General features: G+C 38.0%; 1 pseudogene across 1 annotated transcript; it reads left to right on the top strand.

Moving 5' to 3' along the window:
- Positions 1 to 11,286: 11,286 nt before the first annotated feature.
- LOC104601307 (AT-hook motif nuclear-localized protein 20 pseudogene) lies at positions 11,287 to 13,930 on the top strand (annotated as a pseudogene). Its single transcript, XR_016081924.1, has one exon. The product of XR_016081924.1 is annotated as an AT-hook motif nuclear-localized protein 20 pseudogene (transcript).
- Positions 13,931 to 22,769: the final 8,839 nt, after the last annotated feature.

Genomic DNA, 22,769 nt, shown 5'->3' with positions numbered 1-22,769 from the left:
TGCTAGAATGGGCAATGGTGGGCTATTTCTTCGCACTCTATGAGATTAAATGAGACCCAAGAAAAATAACATAGCCGCTAGTAGATCGGCGGTCATCAGGGCAACCGGCCCAATCAACATCTAAAAAAGCAACTAAATACCCAGGAGAATTAGAAGCAAAAAATAGCTCATACTCAATTGTGCCTTTGAGATAACACAAAATGCGTTTCACTACTGTCCAATGACAATTGGTCGGGTTCTGAAGGAATTAGCAAGCCTTGTTCACCGCAAATGCCACATCCGGTCGTGTGAACATAACATACTGCAGGGCCCCAACAATGATGTGATACTAAGTAGGAGGTCCAAAATGTAACGCCTTTGAGAAAGAAATAGTCCAGTCTTGTGTCGATGAGCTTCTACTCCAAGAAAATAGTGTAGAGATCCGAGGTCCTTAAGAGAGAAACTTCAAGACAGATCCAAAATGAGTTGAGAAACATGAGTAGCAGAAGAAACAGTAACAATAATATTGTCAACATAAACCAAAATATATAGAGAAATATTATTTTTGGTGTAAATGAAGAGAGAGGGATCACACTGAGAACTTCTGAAGCCAAAGATCATGAAGTCTACTATTGAGTCGAGAGAACCAAGCCCGAGGGGCTTGACGAAGACCATAGAGAGCCTTTTTAAGCTTGCAGACATAATCTAGACATCTATGATCCTCAAAACCCCAGGGCTATTTAATATAAATATTTCCTTGAATAAATCCATTCAAGAAGGAATTGTGAACATCTAACTGCTTAATGTCCCATCCTTGTGAGATGGCCAAAGATAAAACCGTTCGGACAATGGTTGGCTTAACAACAGGGTTAAAAGTGTCAGTGAAGTCGACACCAAGAACTTGAGAGAAATCCTGAGCTACTAGTCTGGCTTTGTATCGTTCCATAGAACCATCAAGTTTTCTCTTAATTTTGTAAACCCACTTAGAGCCAACAATATTCATAGACGGACCATAAGGAACAAGCTGCCACGTACCATTCTGTACGAGAGCATGAAATTCATATGTCATAGCAGTGCGCTAGTGAGTAGACATTGACGCCCGAGAGTAGGAAGTTGGTTTTACATCACTCTGACTACCATCTGCAAGTAGTCCTTCAGGTAAAGGATACCTTGTGGTAGTTTGCGCATGGTGGGAACTCATGGAACAAGTAGTCATATAATGTGTTTGTACAGCTGGAGCAGGAACAACAAGTGTGGCATCCAGAATCTCTTGAACCAACCGTGTTTTCTGACGTGGTTGATCTGTCTGATTATCAACATGAGATAAAGATTCATTAGTATCAGTTGAAGACGAGCTTGCAATTATCTAGTTTAGGTTAAAAATTTTCTTACTATCATCATTAGGATCTGGAATTTCCTCTGATGGTGCCTTGACTAAACCATCAATTAGGCCCATCAGTTTGTAGGCTCTAAGAACTGGCAGAAGTTGAACCCTACATAGAAGAAAATTTATCAATTCAACTTGATGGTGAGATGTGGAAAAATGTTAGGAATGGAGTTTATGGCTACTATAGTAGTCATGTTCTGAAGATCAAAGAAATTGGAACTCATGACTTCAAACGAATCAACACTGTGAGATGCCATAGGCTCTAATACCAAGATAAGAATGTAGAAGGGAGAAAAGTATAAAATAAAAGAATTCTTTATATTGCTTGAATGACCTGTTGACCAGACTGTAATGGGTATAGCATATATACACAAAGAACAAAAATAATAAAAGAAACTAAGAATAGAATATGCGGTTGCCAATCTACAAAGATTATTAATTAATCTTTCTAATAGTGGTTATGCGGTTGCCAATCTACAAAGATTATTAATTAATCTTTCTAATATAGTGGTTGCCAAATCTTTATAAAAGCCTTTATTATTAACCATTATTCTTGAAGGAGATTTTTCATTGGCAGCTACTAAAGATCATTTATTAATAGCTGCTAAAATGGACAGAGAGCCTTAAAACAATTAAAATGATTCGGTAAACATTGAAGCTATAAATGGTGCTCGGTTCCACTTTGATTCCAAAAAGAGAGGATTACTGAAGCTCCAGGCGGTGATCGGTTCCACCTAGAAAGAGAAAACATATAGAAACCAGCGGCAAAACTTGGCCAAGAAGGCAAGAAAAAGCCCAAAATCCATAGACATAGGTGATCACCTGTCTAGTCAATTAAATAGTCAAGTCTACAGACAAACACATGATTACCCCTATAATCCTCAACCGAGATTGAGAAGCCACTTGGTTCCACCACCAGGCTTCAGCAATGCACGTACAAGGTGTGCATGTGAGGTTCTCGAGGAGCGGTGTCCTCGTGTCGCTACCACCCCTGAAACTAAAGGCAGCTATTAGTTACGGACAGAGCTCGATGGAACCACCACCTCCACACCTGCAAACGATGAATGAATCAGCAACACAAAATAATAACTAATAAGTTTATAGAGAACAAATTATAGAATGGTAGAGAAACAAGAGAAAAAGGCAAAAGTGTTAGAGTTAGGATATATAGAAGCTTACCTCGTAGAAGCTTCAAGAAAGCTTCTTAGTAAGGGAAACTACCACCGCCACTGCCACCCTCTTAATCACCCCCTAAGATCTAGACGATCTTAGCCCAAGAGCGACTCTACCACTGCAATAGTCTCTAAGGATGATAATTTTTCTCATTTTTTTAATCTTCGCGGGGATCTACTCCGTTGAAGGGGGATGGCGGGGGGACAGAGAGAGCATTCTCTGCTCCGTGGGATTCCGATTTTTTAATATAATTGTAATTTTATTTTAAATTTACTTTTTAAATAAAAATAAAATAATTAACATTATAAAAAATCAGAGCGATTAGGAATTCCCGCGAGGATGGGAATGAGAATAACCTTGTCCCCGTTAGTGGGGACGGAAATGGGAAGAGGCTCCCACCTCGTTGCCATTCCTAATAGTTTTAGGCCTCCCCCCTCATTCACTCACTCTCTCTCTCATTCCTCTTCTTCTTCCTTGGTTCCACTTTCCCACTCTGTCTCCCTCTCCCCTCTCGGCCCTCAGTTGTTAGTCAGCTTGTCATGCCTCACAGCTCGAGACGCCCGGTGCGTCCGGTTAAAATTGTGCCTCACTCGAGATGCCTGACTAAAACTGTATCAACGCCCGATTAAAAGTGTGCTTCAACAGTTCGAGACTTCCGGTTAAAATCGTCTCTCAGCGTCGGGTGTCAACCTCCGATTAAAAGCATGCCCTCAGCAGCTCGAGACCTCCGGTTAAAAGCGTCATGAGCAGCGAGAGACCTTCGGTTAAAAGCGGCCGGCCCTCGCATGCTCAGCAACGTTAAGCATACCCTTGACCCACACACTCTCCTCATACAAGACTTGTGTAAATACCATTCTATGGAAGAAAAGATTCCATTTGACGATCAGACAAGCATCGTCTGTATGCCCTTTTTCTTGTTTATGATATATATATAGTGTGTGTTTATGATATATATATTTGGTAGCGCATCCCTCCTCTTAGTTGGAGGGTAGTTCGGACATCGGATGCTTATTTAGTCACTGGGGTGGCTTACTCGATGTGGGCACTCTGATGTTTAAGTCAATTAATCGTGCATATCTTGTGTCGTTTGGGTTGATACCCTTATATAGGTGAACTGTCATATGCCTTACGTTACGAAACACCTCCAAAAATAACCATTCTTTAAATGGGGGAATGTCATGGGAATGAAATTTAATTCTGTTCAACTAAACAATTGAAATTGAAATAGCCTATTCTGATTTCAATTCTAGACCCCTATCTCTATTAACCAAACGAGACATAAAACACCATAAATACTAACTTTAAAATCTAAACTCTAAACCCTTAAATAATTAACCCTAACCTAAAGTAGACTTTAAATTCTAAACCCTAAAATTAGTGTATAAAATGAATAGGATGCATGTCAATATTTTTTCCATTTGAAAAAGAGTGTAAATATAAATTTGCACAGTTCATACATATAAGCTCCATTTGTATGCATTTTTCCCAAATGAATAATTTATATGTAGATTCGGAGTCCATTTGGATATACTCTACCTAAATTTTCAACCCAACCCATGTTGCATAATACATAGAAGGGGTGGCCCACCAAGCAAGTAGCCCATGTAAGGCAATATTTTTTTCTACCTTTTGAAACAAATAGAAAAAGCAAAAGGAAATAAAAAGGAAAGGACAAAAAGACTTTGTGTAGTAAGTAATAAGGTATGTATCAGCATGGTTTTATACAAGCTTTCTTTATATTTCTTTTCTTTGTTTTGTAAGATCTAAGAGGGCAAGTCTCATTTGACCAAACATTTGGAGATTGTATTGTAAAATAAAATAAACTAGACAACTAGACAATATTGGGCCTTGGATTATAAGATTTGGACAGCCGTTTGGGACCCCATTACTTGGCCTGGACCTCAAGATCAGGACTAAGTGATCAAATAGACCAGAAAAGCAATACTTTGACCCAATTAAAATATACAAAAGAATTAATATTAACCTTAACAGATAAACTTTACAAAATCTATTAAATTAACCAATTTAAGGGGGGAATTGGAAAAGAAGAATAGTCCTGGAATTCAGAGGCAAAGGCACTTTTGAGCGAGAGAGAGAGAGAGAATAACCCACAGTCACAGAAGTGATAAGAAAGAGCAAGACTCTACAGTAGTTGCAAATCCTTTGAATGAAGAAAGACTCCAATCCAATCATGCATGTATAGTTGGTGCATTATCCCACTTAATTCAAAAGGGGGGGTGGTCCCCAAAACGGTCAACTGATTAGTTGGCAAAACGATTATTAATTCTTGATTATTGCAATCTCATTGCTGGGGGAGGATATATATGGATATGACCATTGTTTGGATAGAAATAATATTGAGGATAAGACAAGTGAAGGAATATAAAACTAAAAGAAAAGACAGAGAGTCAGAGATACATGTACACCATTTTCTTTTTCATTTTGATAAATGAGTTACATGTACACCATTACACCCTGGTTGTGGGACTAAGGACTCCGTAGCAGTACCACAGTTTTGAGGCATTTATAACCCAGCTACGACCTACGACCTGAATAAAAATCATTATCAGAGAATTGGATCCATTTAACTGGGCCAGAATTCAACTTTACAGAATACTACATTAATTATTAAAGCTCAAACCCTTACGGAATGCATGGATCAGAAACCTAAATGTCATCTCATATTGGTTGAGGTTGACCTCATCCTTTGAACATATATAGGTAACGTGAGCAGTACTGGTTGGGGCCTGGACTGGATGAACCGATTCTGTACCTGGACCCAAAAAACGATCCCATGTGTACATGAGTATAAAATATTAGATTAATTCCTTCACACATCCATCATCCCATGTGCTACACTAGATTGGTCCTGCAGACGAAGCAATGTCTTAATTCAGATGGTATTATTAATTTTGTTATTATTTTATGACTTATCTCCATGTTACATAAATCAAGTGGGCTGTGATTATTCTTCTGCCATAACTTAAACTTAGTGCTCCTCCTTTTTCTCTCTGTCTCTTGTTGCAGCGATTCGTTCGAGGTATATATATGAACGATTTTATACCGTCTTGGTCTTCTTCATGTCTACAAGATTGGATCCAGCCGGTTTGAATGGTCACAAAATTTGGCATTGGCACTATTCCATTCTATGTTGAGTTTTTTGCCTATTCCTTTGCCCATTCCAAAGTTGGAAAAGCATTTTATTTTTTTGGTTAAAGCTGATTGAATCAGTATCAGTTCAGTGAATCAGTGATGCTTTAATGAGGCACCGCCAGTCATATATAGAGGGATGGGTCATAGGGAGAGGGCCCCCAAAGTCCAATCCAGGCTTCACCCAATTCACCACAAATTACAAGTTGAAACTTGGAATCAATATAACTTGACTTAACCCATGATAAAAAGAATAAATTTCCATTGGAATAACAAGTTAACAACTATTGCATTTTATGAATAATATAGAGACAAACGGTGAAATGATACACATGTTAACATGTTAAATAGGAGACACCACAAGACTGCCCCAATAACGTCCTATATTACATCTCCGCCGTGTATTGATATTATCATCATTCTTGATTTATCATCGGAAAATATTCTCAATACACGATGGAGATGTACAGTATGACATTGTGGGGGGCAGTCTTGTGGGGGCTGATTTGAATTCGTCAAATAGATTTTAGCCTTCACTCGAGCCGCCATCATTGATGATATTTGGACTTTACAACAAAAGATATTGGCTTTGGTGCTTGTTGGCGGGCTTCAGCCTCCAGTTTGGTTAGCTTTCTAGTATATTACAATAAATACATGGATGCAAACCTGAAATTATGGTGTTTTTGTGTCCCGATCCCCACTGTAATTATGTAGTGGCTAACCTGAAAATTTTATTGCTTTATTTCTTATCGAATATTAAGTGAGATTTTAAGGAGGTGGGGCTACTTAATGGGTGAAAGTTAGGATTCATTGAATTTGCATTAGGAATTAGAATCAGAATTGAAATGATCTATTTTTATAGTCTTGTTGGTTCAGACAGAAATGAGAATAAAAATCAAAATCAATATGAATAAAATTCCATTCCCAAAGGAAGGGGAGGGAATAGTCATTCCCCTCAAATGGGGAAATACCATTCGACCAAAAATGGGAATGAGATTTTAGTTTCACCCAACCAAACAATTAAAATTGGAATAACCCATTCTGATTCCGATTCCAAACCTTTATTTCCTTGAGCCAAACAGAATCTTAAATTTGATAAATTATTATACCCTTAAATATTTATCATATAATGATTTTATTCATATTAAAAGACAAAGCAACAAAGCATTCAGTTCAGCAATTTCAGCTGTTTTGAATAACCTGTCAAATCCACAGCATTGTTCCTCACTACTTGCAAAGAATACTTGTACCACATGCGGTTAAAGAATGAACAAACAAGCTTTTAAATTTTGAAAATTTCAATTCAGTCATTTCACAATTCACATCAAAAATCTAAAATGGATTGTCTTAAGAAGAAAATTATTGGGTTTTAATTATTTTATTATTAACGTTTACATTTATTAATTTTGATGTCGTATCCAAAATCTGGCGAAATATATAAAAATAAGTGGCCAAGAGCCCTAATGTTCAGTTTGGAAAAAATATAAATACAAATTTGTAGAATGTAAAACCTTTTATTTTGTATATATTTACATTTGTACAAGAGCTACTGCATGATTTTATAAGGAACTCTTGATTGTTGATGAAGATAAAAGAGTTGGATTACATTTATCATTCTACTACCTGGTCTACCCAACTGCAATCGACGGGAAAAGCTTAATTAATTTAGGATGTGTTTGGGTTTATATGAAATTGACAAAGCCATATAGCCAATTCCATAACCTTCTGAATTCCATCCTTGGGTTTCAATTGTAGCGGAGTGGAAAATGAAACAATACAGATTTAATCCTACATATCCTCATTTTCGTGGCTTTTGAAATACCTAGGGCCTACCATGCATATTTGAGCTATGTAGAATTGAGGTGGAAGTTTAATTAGGTTCCATTAATTTCCACTTCTGCTATGCAAAGAAAGGATGGACATTGGACAGTGAGATTGGAGGATTGCTCAGATCCAGAGGGCCCTCATTTCCCTGATCCCTGTGGAGATTTATTCTGAATGGGGTGGGGACGGGGATGATTTCCCCCGAGATAAGGATGGAGAAATTTTCATCTTTGTTAACGAGGACGGAGAGAGCACTCTCCGCGACCCTAATCCCTGCCCCATGGGATCTCCACTAATATATATGTATATGTGTACATATGTTTGGATTTTTTCTAATAGGATTATAAATTTTAATCATTTTATTTTTATTTTTTAAATAAAATAAAAAACAAAAAATGGTTAATATTATAAAAAATCACAGGGAATGGGGATCCCCATGAAGATGGGGGGGGTAACCTTGTCCTTGTTAGCGGAGATGGGGACGGGGACGGGGACGGGGATGGGGATGGGGATTTTCGCAAGGACGGGGATGGGGAGAGGATCCCCACCCCTCCCCATTGCCATTCCTAATCCAAATGTCCACTTACTTTGAAGTTTGAAGACTCAATTATAATTAATTCAAATAAAAATGAGAAAAAAGTAGGAAAACAATAAATAATACAAAAATTCAATCCCATCTTACCTTAAAATAATATTTGTTTAAATAAAAAAATAAGAAAAAATATAGGAAAATAATGGCTCAGCCCAGGATCAGAATTTTTAAGCTTAAATTACAATTGAAATCGGAATTGAAGCCAATTTATGGGTGGACATTGATGTATAGATTGGGGGTATTTGATATTTTTGAATGTTCTTATAGTTTGAATTGGAATTCAGAAATCTGCATTGAGCCTTTACCTATGCGTTCTCTGGATCCTACTTTGCTTCTTCACTGCCCTCCGATGCATGCGTTCCATTCCTTCACTCTCTCTCTCATGTATGATTCTATTCATTTAGTTAATTTACTCAAGTTTAATGTGATGTTCTATATAGGATTATATTGTTAGCACTTTTTTTTTTTTTTTGCAGTTTGAATGGACCTTCTCTGGATCCTAGATTATTTCTTCTTTTTTTTTTTTTGATAGTTGGGAAAGGATACAACTAAAATATTAGTTTGGAAAGAGTACAAATATAATTATGTACAGTGTAAAACTTTATATTATGTATTTGTAAATATTTACAAAAAATATATATATTGTATTTGTATTGTATATATTTATATTTATTTACATTTCTATTCTTCCCAAAGTGAGCCAAAGACACAAACGATATGGAATAGAAAATAAGAAAGACCTCATGGGTGGCTTCTTTCTTCCTCGAATTAAAGATTGTACAAATTCCAACATATCCTTATAAATTACTCGTAGAAGCTTATCAAAAAGCATCTCTAGCAATGACAACTTGGGCTGTTCATAGTTTGGTTAATCGAACTATGAAACTTTTTTTTAACCAAACCAGTATTATCGATTTTTGGAAAATCAGTAATCGAAATCGAATTAAAATCAATGGGTTAATTGGTTGACCGGTTTGGTTAACCATTAGTTCAGTTCGTCGGATTTTTGGTTTTTTAATAATTATAACATATATTATAAAAATATATATAAATATATATATATATAATATTATATATTAAATAATAAATAAATATATCATATATTATAAATATATATATATATTTATATATAGTGTATATTTATTAATTTATAATATATAAAATATATATAAAAAATATATAGAAATATATGTATATCGCTCGGTTTGGTTAATTGCCGGTTTTCTATATTGATTAACCGAAACTAAATCGGTACCTTCGATTTTTTAAGAACACCAAATCAAAATCAAACTGACTAGTTCAATTAACCGATTTTTCAATTCTATTTTAGTCTGTTTTTTTCGGTCGATTCAGTTTTTTTATTTTTTCTGCTCACCCCTAATGACACCCACCACACATCAACCATCAGCTCTTCTAGATGCATCAAAATTGAGTTTAATCTAATAGAAATGTATACTTAACACTTTGTTGTAGTAGGTAAGATAAGAGCATTTTGGTTGTAGAAAAACCTAGAATTTCATCGATGACATGTAAACTTGTGAATTTATAAGATGTTAGAAACAAAAACCTATTCAAGGACCTTACATATAACAGCTTTGCCAAATGATTTTTTGCTTGAGGGAGTAAGTTAAAAAATAGAAAACATATTCAGAAATTTTAACTAACAGCTTAAGCTTTTATGTATATTAAAGGGTATGAGATAAAAATTTATAGAATAAAGCAATGGCATTAATCTGTTAACCCATATAATGGATATCTAAGAAAAGTTCTATATATGGTAAGCATATGACGAAGATATATATTAAGCCTATTCTGAAAAGCAGACAAGTATAAAGGAAATTTTTTGTATATATATTTTTTATGGGATACTAACTGAAGTGAAAAGTGCGGTATCTCTTGTTGCATTTTGTTCATCCTACACTAAGTTTTTATATATATGATGAAAGCCTTTAAACCAATAAGGCAATAAGGCTTTGTGATGTATAGATCTGTTCATGGGTCGGATGGTTCGATGGGTCAGCCCGGCCCTCGGACGGGCTTGAATATGTAAAAGAGCCCGCGGGCTTAACCTTAGGCCAAAAAGCCTGGCCTGCAATAAATTCAAGCCAAGTTCGGAATTTGCCAAAATAGCCCGGCCTGAGTCCAACTCGGCCCGACCTATAGATTAAAGTTAAAAAACCCTAGTCGAACCCCTCTTCTCTTTCACCTCTTTCCAGCCGAACCTCTCTTCTCTTCAGTTTTCACATCCTCCTCAGTCCTCAGTCTTTACACTCTCAGGCAACCACACAACCGATGAGGCGCGCGAACATTTACCGTTCCTCTTCTCACTTTTTCTCTCTTTCTTTCTCTCTCTCTCTCTCTCTCTCTCTCTCTCTCTCTCTCTCTCTCTCTCAGACGCGAATTGGTCACTCTTGAAATCGCAGCTTACAAATCTCAGACACCGCGAACTCAGCTTATAGTCACCGATGGCGACGGCGAGTTCTCTCTCTCTCTCAGACGCAAACTAATCACTATTGAAATCGCAGCTTACAGTCACTACGAACTCGGGCTTCGGGCTTTTTATCAAGGCCAGGCTCGGGCCCAAGTTGTAGGCCCATTGGTCGAGCCGGGCTCGGGTTCAGGCCTAACAAATTTCCATTCATGAAGAATAAAAGCCCGGACCAAGCCCGAGCCCGAGCCTGAGCCCGGCCCGGCCTGGCCCGCCCCATGAACAGGTCTAGTGATGTATCTTATGCCCATGTTTCACAAATTAACAGTAAAATGGAAAGAGGCCACTCAAGCCAAACAGAATCAATCGAGTACGAGTTGATTCAGAGCGATTTCCGGGTCAACTGAGAGGTATCCTTCTTACGGATCATGTTATGTTTTATGTTAGTACTTAGTAGGTGTAGAACAGTAGAAATACGTTTAAGTCACGCTTAAAATAGGTATTAATACATTAATGGCATTTGAATTAGAAAAGGCAGAGAGAGAGAAGGTAGCGTTGGCTGGCTGCTGGGGCCACCTTGGCATTCGATACTATGTCGGGACTCGGGAAATTGACGTGTTCGATGTTCCCACATCCTCACGCGCACGTTACCCCACACTCTACGTCTCCAATACCACAATACGTTACATTACATTATAATCTACTACTTATACTTTCTTCTCTCATTTATTATTATTACCTGTCTTTCTTCACTGATGAGAGAGAGAGAGAGAGAGTCGGAGGAGGAGGAAAGAGAGATTCATAATTTCACACGGAGCGAAAACCAGGAATCTTACAAAACCAGACATGCCAAAACCGCCAATCTGAATTCTGAGCTAACAGGTAGAAGCACATCCACCGCTTTTATCTGATCAAAGTCTAGACAGGTCGATAGATGGATAGGTAGATCACTACTACTACTACCACTAAATCGCTACATAGATCGGATGTGTTAATTACTCTAATATATGTACATATTATTATAGAGGGAGAAAGGGTTTATTTATATTTATATACAATAGAGATAGAGAGATAAGGGAGGAGGTGGAGGTGGAGGCGGGACAGGACGATGATAACGGCCTCTACAGTCATCACTGATCTGCTGATGGAGCATAGATTCATGTTCCTCGAAGACATACACGGGGATCGATTTTGCATCGTACGCCAAGTAGTGCTTAATTAGTTATTGTACGGTCATACCCAGAGAGAGAGAGAGAGAGGAACCACCTGTATTCCCCTGTACTTGCCGTATCTGTTTAGGCAAGCAAAGCTTTCTCCCTTTCTTTCCTTCTGCTCAGTTTTCAGTTATTAAACCCAGAAGAAAAAAAAAATAGAAAAGTAAACATACCCGCAGCAGCAAAAGTTGTAACTACATATTATACATTCCAAGAGAGAGAGATCACACAGATCTCGTCCTTGAAGCAGATGCAACAACGGGGTTTTCACGCTTTCACTTGAGGGTGAATGAAGTATAAGCTAACCTTCTTCGGTTTCTATGATTTCAAACGGTATGATGTGAGATAGTTGCATTCTCTGGTTTTTAGAAGCTGGAGCTTGCTCTTTATATTATTTCAGGATCTTATGTATCAGCCTTCAATTGCAAATCTATCAGTTAGGGTTTCATGCAGAAGTAAAGGAGAAGAAAACCCATGTGGGTAGCAGAACTTCAGATTCCTTCACCATCATAATTTGCTGGGTGGTGTGATTGTTGGAAGCAGTTCGACGACTGGCTTTGGGTGACAGACAACAAATAAAGTTTTGGACTTTTATCTTCTAGTTGGGTTTTCTTCATCATCAAACTCTCCCATTTTCATGTCCAACAACCAGAAAAAGTAAAAAGAAAAAAAAAAAACAAGAAAAAAAGAACAAAGAGGACTCTCCATCTTCGCTGTTGGGTATCTCCCTATCGGTCTCAGTCCACGACAAAGGCGGAGCGACACTTGGTGCAATATATTCAATCAACAACACAAAGAAGGGAAAGCTAAAGAGGGTCTGTTATTAATCTCCTTTTTCCTTCTTTCAATTTGCATTTTTCTCTACCAAATAACAAGGGTTTCTCCGAAGAAGCAGCCCTGGCAAATCGGTGGTGGGTCGGAAATGTGGGGTTGGGAGGGTTCGACCCGGTGCTGTCGACCCCGTCCCTTCAACTCAGAAACACAGACGATGACCATGGTGGATTGGGGCGACTCGGTCCTAGGAGAGAGCAAGAGCTTATGGACCCCGCTACTACCACCAATAGCAGCGGTAGCAACAGTACTGCCAATCCTAACGCTTCCAACCAAAACGCTGAAGACGATGACAGCAGGAACAACGACCGAGACGCCGAAGATCAGAACGCTGGTCATGAGGGTGTCGAAACTGGTAGTGCTCGGAGACCTCGTGGCCGCCCACCAGGGTCCAAGAACAAGCCAAAGCCGCCTATTATTATAACCAGAGAGAGCCCAAATGCGCTACGGAGCCACGTCTTAGAGATCAGTAGCGGTAGCGACGTCGTAGAAAGCATTGCGACATTCGCTCGGCGCCGGCAGCGTGGAGTCTGTGTTCTAAGCGGAAGCGGTGTCGTCACCAATGTTACTCTCCGTCAACCGGCAGCATCGGGTGCGGTCATCACTCTTCATGGACGCTTCGAGATACTCTCGCTCTCTGGGGCGTTTTTGCCCGCACCATCACCGCCCGGTGCGAGCGGGCTGACCGTCTATTTGGCTGGAGGGCAGGGGCAGGTGGTGGGTGGCAGTGTTGTGGGTGCGCTCATGGCGTCTGGACCAGTAATGGTGATTGCAGCGACATTCGCGAATGCGACGTACGAGCGGCTGCCAATCAAAGACGAACCGGCCGGCGAGGGTATGCAATTACAGCAAACATCAGGGGTAAATTCGGGAACTTCTGGTATTTCTGCATCTCAGTCTCATGTTTTACCTGACCCGTCTTCCCTGCCCATCTATAATCTCCCGCCAAATCTGCTTACCAACGGTCAGATGCCACATGATGTGTTTTGGGCTCCTCCCCGACCACCTCCATCTTACTAAAACAAGAAGAATCGATACAACTGCAAGTGAGAGAGAGAGAAAGCGATAGGAAGAGATGTAGTTAGTGATACTGCTCTTTTCATCTTCATCATCATCCTCTTATTCTTCTGTTTTCTTTTTCATTTGGGTTCTCTCTGAATGGTTTTAATTTTCTTCATTTCTGTGTCCTTGTGTAACATAGAATCAAAGTCGATATTTCTTTTTCATCTTTCTGTGAATTTGATGTCTTGACTCTCGAGTAGGTTTGTTCTGCTATTCTCTGTTTGTGGAAGAATGTATTCAACTTTGTAGAAAAAACAAAGCGGTCGAGAAATGACGTTGGAGTCTCAAAATCTATTTGGAATTCTCTCTTGGAAAGATTAAAGAACCCATTCTTCCTTACTGTTAAACCTGGTGAGTGAACCCGACATATCATACATATTTAATTGATTTATTTAGTTATCATTCATTGTCTTAATTCTACTTTTTGTTATTTTATGGGCGAGTTCCCTGAGAAGTGAGCAAAAGCTTAGTTTGGACATTGGAAAGGGTGCTTTGAGGAATTGCTCGGTTTTCATTAGTGAAGCAATGAGTAATGACAAACCAGCTGTAGCACTGATTTGACATTTCCAATTCTGATTCCTGAGTTCTGACACACTTAAATTAGTATTTTCTGTATGTTATCAAAACTAAATAAATAATAATCAAAGTAAAAAAGTAGGGCCTATAAAGCTCAACAGTTAAGCGAAACGAAACAATATAGGGGTTGTCTCGGAGCTTCTACAAGAGGATGATGATGGTTCATGACTTCATGGGTGCTTGCTTTAATTTGGTTACTTGCTGCCATAAAGGGTGGTGACGTGGTGGAGGTTGGGGTCAAGGGGGACTAATTAAGTTCATCTGAATCCTTCCTAAAATGGGTCACTTCTAATTCTCTAAGCAAGTTGGTCTGGTTGTTGGGTCCTTAAAAGTAGAAGGACCCAACCTGTTACCTGCTGTCCGAAAATAAAAATGCACTCTTTCACATCAGTTTGCAACCTGCGGTCATATTCCATAAGCTCTATCATTATGTGCATTATCTGCTGTAACATATACTTTTAGGAAACTCTATTTTTGGCCAAACACAGAGGTCGTACTAATGGTAGAGTATTATCTTTTCATGCTCGAACATAGATAAAGTATCCCTTTAATATTGATGGAAAATAGATTTCTTAGATACTTGATTTATAGCTTTTGTGTAAATACTGGTCCCTAGCTGTTCTGAAGGGTTCTCCCAGTCTCCCATTGTACTCTTTTATATCTTTTACAAATATTCCACTCTTTATACTTTGATTCCATGTCTCCTGTGAGGTAAGGTATTCTTCAATCAATTTAAGTAGTTTATTAATTAGCAATGCACCAAGTTTGCATGAGATCATACATACATGTGTGTGTATACAGAAATATTATTACATAATAAGACAAAATAAAAGACAGAAAATATACAAATTATGGTAAATACAATATGCTTTCTCGTTTATTTTTATTTAAAATTCATTGTTTAATCATTCAATCACTTGCAACCATGATGCAACATGCTCAAATCAACCTGCCTTGTAAAAGATGCATCAATTACCCACGTGTTTAGTTATAATTGTGGTTAATAGTTTAATACTATGCTATTTTATTTTCACTTTCTATTTTTAAATATCACCATGCCATTATTTAAAATATATGCTTAAAAGGTCATTACCCGATGTTGGTCCAATGGTCCTAGCTATCTGGGGTTTTGTGTGGGGTGGACTGGATACGGACCTAACCTTTGGCGACTTTTGCACCAAAGTGCCACTCTCAACTCAAACCCACGCTATAATGTGTGTCACCCAAGATTTTGCCATTACACCAAGCAATATCTCTTAATTTAGAATATATATATATATATATATATATATATATATATATGCTCCATGCATTATATATAGTTTGAGTTGACTTATTTGGACCCTCTTTGACAATTGGGCAGATGGCATAGTATGATGATCATCTTGTCCTCAACAAGCAATATTATAAAGTCACATATCAACTTAAATCCATGCTCTAATGCTTGCCAGCCCAAGATTTTACCATTAGACCAACCTATGACTCCTAATTCAGAATAGATGCTCCATGTATGATATATGTTTTTTATGAGAATTCTTTTTTTTTTTTTTGACTTATTTGGACCCTCTTTAAATTTGTGATCAGATTCTCATTGACAATTGAACAGATGGCATAGTAATGATGATCATCTTGTCCTCAATAAACAATATTAGAAAGCCATTTATCATCCCAACTATATATATGATTATTAGCACTATGTGGAACAAAACTCATGTAGCCAAAGAAGAAAAAAACCAATCCCTCATTACCTCGCTTACTTTTGGGACCTGATGTTCTAGGAGCATTGAAGTATACATCAGTCTCAACAAGACTTCCAGATGGCATGGATAATTAACCAACTAATTCTAGTCCTCCAAGTATTGTGATATTTCTTCCTCTCACATTTATCCATTTGAACTTTATTTTCCTTGTTTAGTGATTCTTCTCCTAAATAACTATAAAAGGAAAATCTAGTTGTCAATATACTACGAAATGTAAATGAATTAATGTTGCATTACTATTGAAGACAAAGTTCCAAAGGAAGAAATAAAATCTCCTACACCTACTAATTCATTGAAATTCCTTGAAGTTTGGTCTTATTTATTACTTGTATTCAAAAGTGAACAGGTAATACCATGCTCATATTGTTTTCATTATATTTGCATATTGATAAATTCTTCCTCCTTTTCTCTTGCAACAATTGTAGATTCTCTTCATAATTAAGTAGGACCTCAAGGATGAAATAGTAGTCCAAGCTAGCCTTATGATGGTATGAGAGAAAAAAGAAAAACAAAAGGAAATCCATGGGTTAAATATGGCACTATTGTTTCCTTCTTTCTATAGGTGGATCTTGGTGATTTTTTCCTCCTTGTACAGTTATACCACAAGTGTTCATTAGAATACCAGCCACTGCACTGCTTCAGAAAGACAAGTGCACTTCTAAGTACCCCCTCTCTTCCCTGGTTCAAACCTATCTCATATACCTTACTTAGTCTTTAGGCCCTAATCACCCTGCTTTTCAACAGATTTTTGAAGCACCCAAATCCCTACTGGATTTTTTTTCCTAGTGTTTCAATGTACATTTCCCTATTTTAACCATGCTGTGTGATGTTATTGTTGGTTTTGTGAAAAAAGATTTCTAGGGGCTTATAAATTAATTGGTCAAAACAAGAGATATTAAAACTCTCAAGGTAGATAACCACAGTGATATTCTTGAAATTGTGTTTTTTCATGACTTAATGAAGTCAACTCCAGTTTGGTTATTATTGTAATTTTTACATTAAAACCGATTTACACTGTGATGGAGTTTAGTATGGTTGGTAGAGACACAAAGTTGAAAAGAACACCATGATGTAATCTCTAAGCTGATGATGGCAAGAAAGTGATCAGTTTATGTTATAATTTTAGGAACTTACTTGCTCACAAGCAATTTTCAGTCCATGCTTATATAATCTAATGTGCTAGTTTTTTCAAGCACTGCGTATTATGATACTTGAAGGCTTGTTATTAATTTCCTCTAAAATAGAAGGATATTCTCTATTATTTCTCTATTTCAACCTCTCTTCTATTCTTCTAATGACTAAACTTTGAGTCCGTGTTTATTTTATCTAATATGCCAGTCTGTTCAGGCATTATGGTTTTAGTTTACGATGATACATTCATGCATGCTATTTCTTCTATATTGTCATGCTATTCTCTGTTATTGCTCTATCTCAATCTCTCTTCTATTCTCATTGCTGAGATTTTATTCAGTACCTCTCTCTCTCTCTCTCTAACTCTTCCATTCTATTCTCCACTAATTTATTCATACTGCTATTTTTAAGTTATTATTTACTGTGCACTGACCTTTCCTTTTGATTTCAGTCTTGAAAATTCTCCTAACCCCTGGCCAAACCCACACTATATACAAATCCAAACTGCTATCAACCAACCTCTTTTGTAACTTTAACTTAACCTTTTGTGGATATTTCTTACATAAATTTTCAATCACATAACCAACTCTGATAGCTCTCTTAAACATTAGTTTCTTGCATTCCAGTGATCAAACCTGAAAGTAGAAAGTAAAGGGCCCCTGCCTGTCCTACTCCTACATGGATATTGATGCTACCCTTGAGAATGCCTCCTACTTCTATCATCCTCTACCCACTTGTAGTATACTTCCTTCAGTCAACATGATCTCTTTAATATGAAAAAGAATTGAAGAAATTGGGTGATAGCTCTTAAATCTTCAGAGCTGAATGATCAAGTAGAAGGGTCAACATGCAAAGGAAATATGAAAATGGAGGATCTTGTGGTTACAATCACATAATGATTTAAATGGAGAAATGGATTCGGGATGAGAGTACAATGGAGACTAATGTGATGATGTAGATTCAACTTTATCCTGTTTTTAGAAAAATATATAGCAGCTGATGGTAGCTAAATGCCATCCATATTTCATGGATCCGGGAGTAGATGTCAATAGATATATGCTTCTTGGAATCAGAACTACTCAACCCCAAAATCTTGGGATGCAGATGCTAGGTTTATAGGTTCCTCAAATAGTACACTACAAATATATAAATGCATCATATGTTGAACAAAACAAATAAACAATCCACATCAAGCAAGGAACCTCTAAACTTTCAAAATAATAATGAACACCCAGAAATAATAGGGTAATGAAAATATTCAATTAGGTTAAGGTGGCACTAATTCCTATTTGGACATTGTATACATTCATCTTTCAACTTCTAGTTGTAACACTTTTTTAGCCATGTCAGTTAATAAATCATATCTTGTGTGTCCAAATAAATGGGTGGCGACCCACTCCATCAAATTCAGCATCAGAAAAGTGGTACCGTTTGACAGATTTTTAACACGTTAGTAGGTCAAATAAGTGAAAACATGATATAGAGTTTGCCGAGACTGTTTGGTCTTGTGCATAGAAGACATGGTTTAGTGTTGAATGCTCTAAATAGACGAGGAGATGACCAAAAATGGCATAGTTTATGTTAAGAGAAGACATAAGGAGTATGATTGAACATCAGATCTTCGGAGTAGATCTTATCCGGAAGAAGGAAGATTTCCAAATTCCTGCTGATCTAGTTAAAGTTTTCTTGTTGAACTTAGACCACAAAGACTCTGAATTCCTACTGATGTCAAACTTATACCCAATTGCAAGTACAACTTGAGATAGTAACAAGAACCCTGCAAGAAAGTTGTCAAAACAAACATAGCCTTAGGTCTTTGATGATTGGAATCCCTTTCCACCAAGAGAGGAGTGTCTCTGCTGGTTCCTGTCGTTAGATCTGGTACTGAACTTAAGCCATAACCTTTTCATCTAGAACCATGGTTCTCAGTTTATATATCTAACAATGCACATTATGATTGATAGGGAGGAGGTAAGGAACCCGGACTTCTACTCACTTTTTCTACCTGCGTAAATTGCAGCCACACATCTCACAATTCAAGATGGCGATGTGTGGCTGCAATTTGCACCGGGTAGAGTGTGGGTAGAGAGTAGTGGGCAGGAAATCCAGTTTAAGGGATAAGCCCATGATACCTAGATGCTTGTACACGAGTGCCATGTCATATCAGAGTTGGACTTTTTATGTAACCAACACTTTCTCTAATCATACTCAAGCATTATTTTGGGATGATGGGGAAAGGCTATGTGTGTATATGCTGGTTGGTTAGTGAACAAAGATAGGTATGCTTTCTCACCTAACTTCATTTATTGTCAGTTACCAGTGTTCTTGTAGATTTTGGAATCAATGCCTGCTGTTTTGAAATGTTTTGTTAACTATGGATCACAGGTTGCATCCTTTGTGTTTTCACATTTACATTTGACAGGATGCTCCAAACTTGTGTGGTATTGATAATTGAAAAAAAAAATCATCCTTGAGGTACTGCCATTGTGGACATGTGGAGGCATGTTTCTTGTCAAGATGTTTGTGTTTTTTTAGCGCCATGAAACTTAGTAAATGATATTCTTGTGTCTTGATCTTAAATTACTGTAAAACAACACCATTTACAGCACTTAACATGGTGTACAATTATCTATTTGATTTAGATTAACCATTTGAAGTGCCCAGGCTCATTGTGGTAGGGGCAATGAACCTCACAAGCACCATTGCACCCTGTTGGGTCCCCACCCCCTAATTCCCCACTAATGTGTCAGTGCCATAATTCTGAGTGCTGCGTGCCCCCATCATTGTTCATGTAGAGGATGATGGATCCCATATCATCAGATTGAGTTTTGAGGACAAGCGCTATGCTATTCAAGATGTGTAACCCTGAATTCTAGAGAATAGTTATCATATTTCTTTGTTGAATCCTGCTATTTGATTTAGATTAGCCATTTGAAAGAGCTAATTTTACCAAGTGTAATATAGTTTGGTTATTAACTATAAGGCATAGAAGTTAGAAAACAGCACAAGCAAATGTTCTCCCATCAAAGAAGGCTGAGACGATGGTTCTCATTTAAGCCTTGTTCATTAGCCGGTATTTAGCGGGTGTAGGTTGATCAACTTACCGTTGTTCGTTTTCCACAATATTAGGTCCCATGGAAAAAATTTTGGGGTTTTTATTCAGAAATCTTAGTTCCACCGTCTGTAATTTCATATTTCTGAGGTGAACTATAGTCTACTTATCCCAAAAATTTTTACTGGAGATTATCAGTTGCGTAGGTAACCAATACCCTCCCATGACTTGGGTAAATCTCTCTCTCTCTCTCCCTCTCTCTCTCTCTCCAGGTAGGTGTTAAACTTTCAGAATGCTGAAGCATGCTTCTTAGCCAGGTAAGTAAAAACGGACGAGGCCGTAGGGGGTGTTTGTCAGTGTGGACGGTTTAGGAAGCTGATTGCATGTTATTGTAAGCTTCAAACCTGGTTATCATTATGCGTATGTCAGGCCTGTGCATGTCAATCCTTTTATCTAAGGTAGTATATCTCTAGATGTTGGCCAAACCATGTCGCAACCTACTGTGCTTGCTATCTTCCAAATGTGTCAGTCCAGTAATTCACAGTCGTCTTCAACTCCAGGAAACCCTAGGTGCACATGTTGATCTTCTGCATTTGACAATAGACAAGGCTGGAAATAACTAATCAGAACTTTTGTCCTTTTTGAGGCCCAAAGATCTTTAACCAAGTATGCTAATGGGGCCATATGGTCAGGCAATACACAAGAAACATCTCCCACTATGAATCCCTTGTGAATTATTTGTGGGGGGTTTAGATCTCCCATTGCAACTAAACTCTGAAGGGCAAGGTTTAATGGCCACAAGGCAGGCCAATCTACCATGTGGCTACGCTTGTCGCTGTGTGGTGAGAGAAGCCCACTGTATGTCTAGTAAAGAAAGTTATCCGTACATCATGATGGGTTGCATTTGCAGTCTGTAGAAGTACCTCTTTTGGCTTTTGGAATCAACTTTGCTATTTTATCAAAAAAAAAAAGAATCAATTTTGATAGTTTATAAGGGATCAAAAGGTTTCACCGGATTCTTCCCTTCTGATTGACAGAAAGAAGAAGCTACGCTTGGATTGGTGAACATAGGAAATTAGGTTATGGTCCAAGGAGGTGGTTTGACGTCGACCCAAAATGGGATTGATCAGTGCGATGATCCCAACTGCAAGTTGAAGGTTAGTGCCTCAGCTGACCAATCCTTAAGCTTCTTGAACCCCCATCAAACGCTTTCTGCAACAGCTGTGGAATGAGGTGTTTAGAGAGAGAGAGAGAGAGCCTTAGGAAGGATATAAGAAGCGTATGCGCAATGTGACTGTCGACTTGGTAAATTACACCCGAGGAAATCGATCCAGGATCCTTGCATCTCCCATAGAGCTGAGGATGGATCAGAAAACTTGCAGTACGAATCTTTCTCAGATTGAATTTGATTTTTTTTTTTTTTTTATAATGAATTAGGTTTAGTTAGACCTCTCTGTTTGGGTTCCTTCTACTCCAGACCTATTATCACCATCTTATTTATGCCAAGCTGAAATGATGAAATTACACCAATCCTTATGGTAAATATGGTCAATCTAGGGCCATTCATGGCGAGTTTTGAACGAGGTGCTTCTGTGAAAGAGAATTAATGTGGATACACTGTCAGCAGAACTTTCAATTAAATATCTTGGTCATGGGAATTACAGGAAATTGAACACCAAACATTTAATAATTGGCACAATCAGCCATGAGTCGAGTGTTCTCATCAAACCCGAGACCTAGAGTCGTTCCACCAGATAAATAACGTCTGATCACCTCATCATCTTAATTTTCATATCAAAACCTTAAATCACTAAACCCTAAAAGTGAAATGAAAAATCAATTTGATTGGACACTGAGCCAAATATTACCCAGAAGCAGAGGGAGAGCTTTGGTTCTATTAGAGAAGTATAGATGGATCAGGTCACAAGCAAGGTTTAAAATATCAATATAGGGCGATCCGCCAGTATCGGTACTGTTTTTCTTTTTCTTTTTTTTTTATTTTTTCCGAATCTAGTTCAAAGGGACCGGTCTAAGGCCAGTCTATCCTCTGAACCACTCACCAACACAAAACACTCCCTGTAGGGGCATGCATCGAGAATGCTCCAATATGATATGTATTGACCGATATGGGCCAATACATACGATATTTTGAACCTTGCTCACAAGCTATAACTTGGCAATCTGCCCCGTACTTTAACCCTGACGGCCTCACCCAATTAAAAATGGCTTCCAACTGGAATGCTGACTGTATGCCTAGTATCTAAAACCAGATCAATCAGATTTCCTTACCATCTTGGTCTCTACAAGGGTATTATTTTAATTAAAAAGCATACAATTTCTTCACCATCCCGCTTGCACGATGGGCTTCGGTCCAGCCAATATGCAAAGAATTTAAGGAGCCGTCCAAGGTGAATCGAGTTCTGATGAAGGATCAGGATTCAGGACATGTCTGCAGTCCTCCCAAGTAATATGTTCGTAAATCCAATATTTACCAAAAAAGAGTGTTAGGGGACGGGGGCCGGCGCCTCCGGGCTCAGGCGTCAGGCCTGTAGATGGGACGGGACCCTCGGGGCATCTCAAGGATCAGGATTCAGGACAGACAATAATTAG

The sequence above is a fragment of the Nelumbo nucifera genome, chromosome 2 (assembly GCF_055504915.1).
Source record: "Nelumbo nucifera cultivar China Antique chromosome 2, China Antique-T2T, whole genome shotgun sequence".
Taxonomy (NCBI): domain Eukaryota; kingdom Viridiplantae; phylum Streptophyta; class Magnoliopsida; order Proteales; family Nelumbonaceae; genus Nelumbo; species Nelumbo nucifera.
Note: the sequence above shows the minus strand (reverse complement) of the source record. Positions and strands in the feature narration are given on the sequence as shown.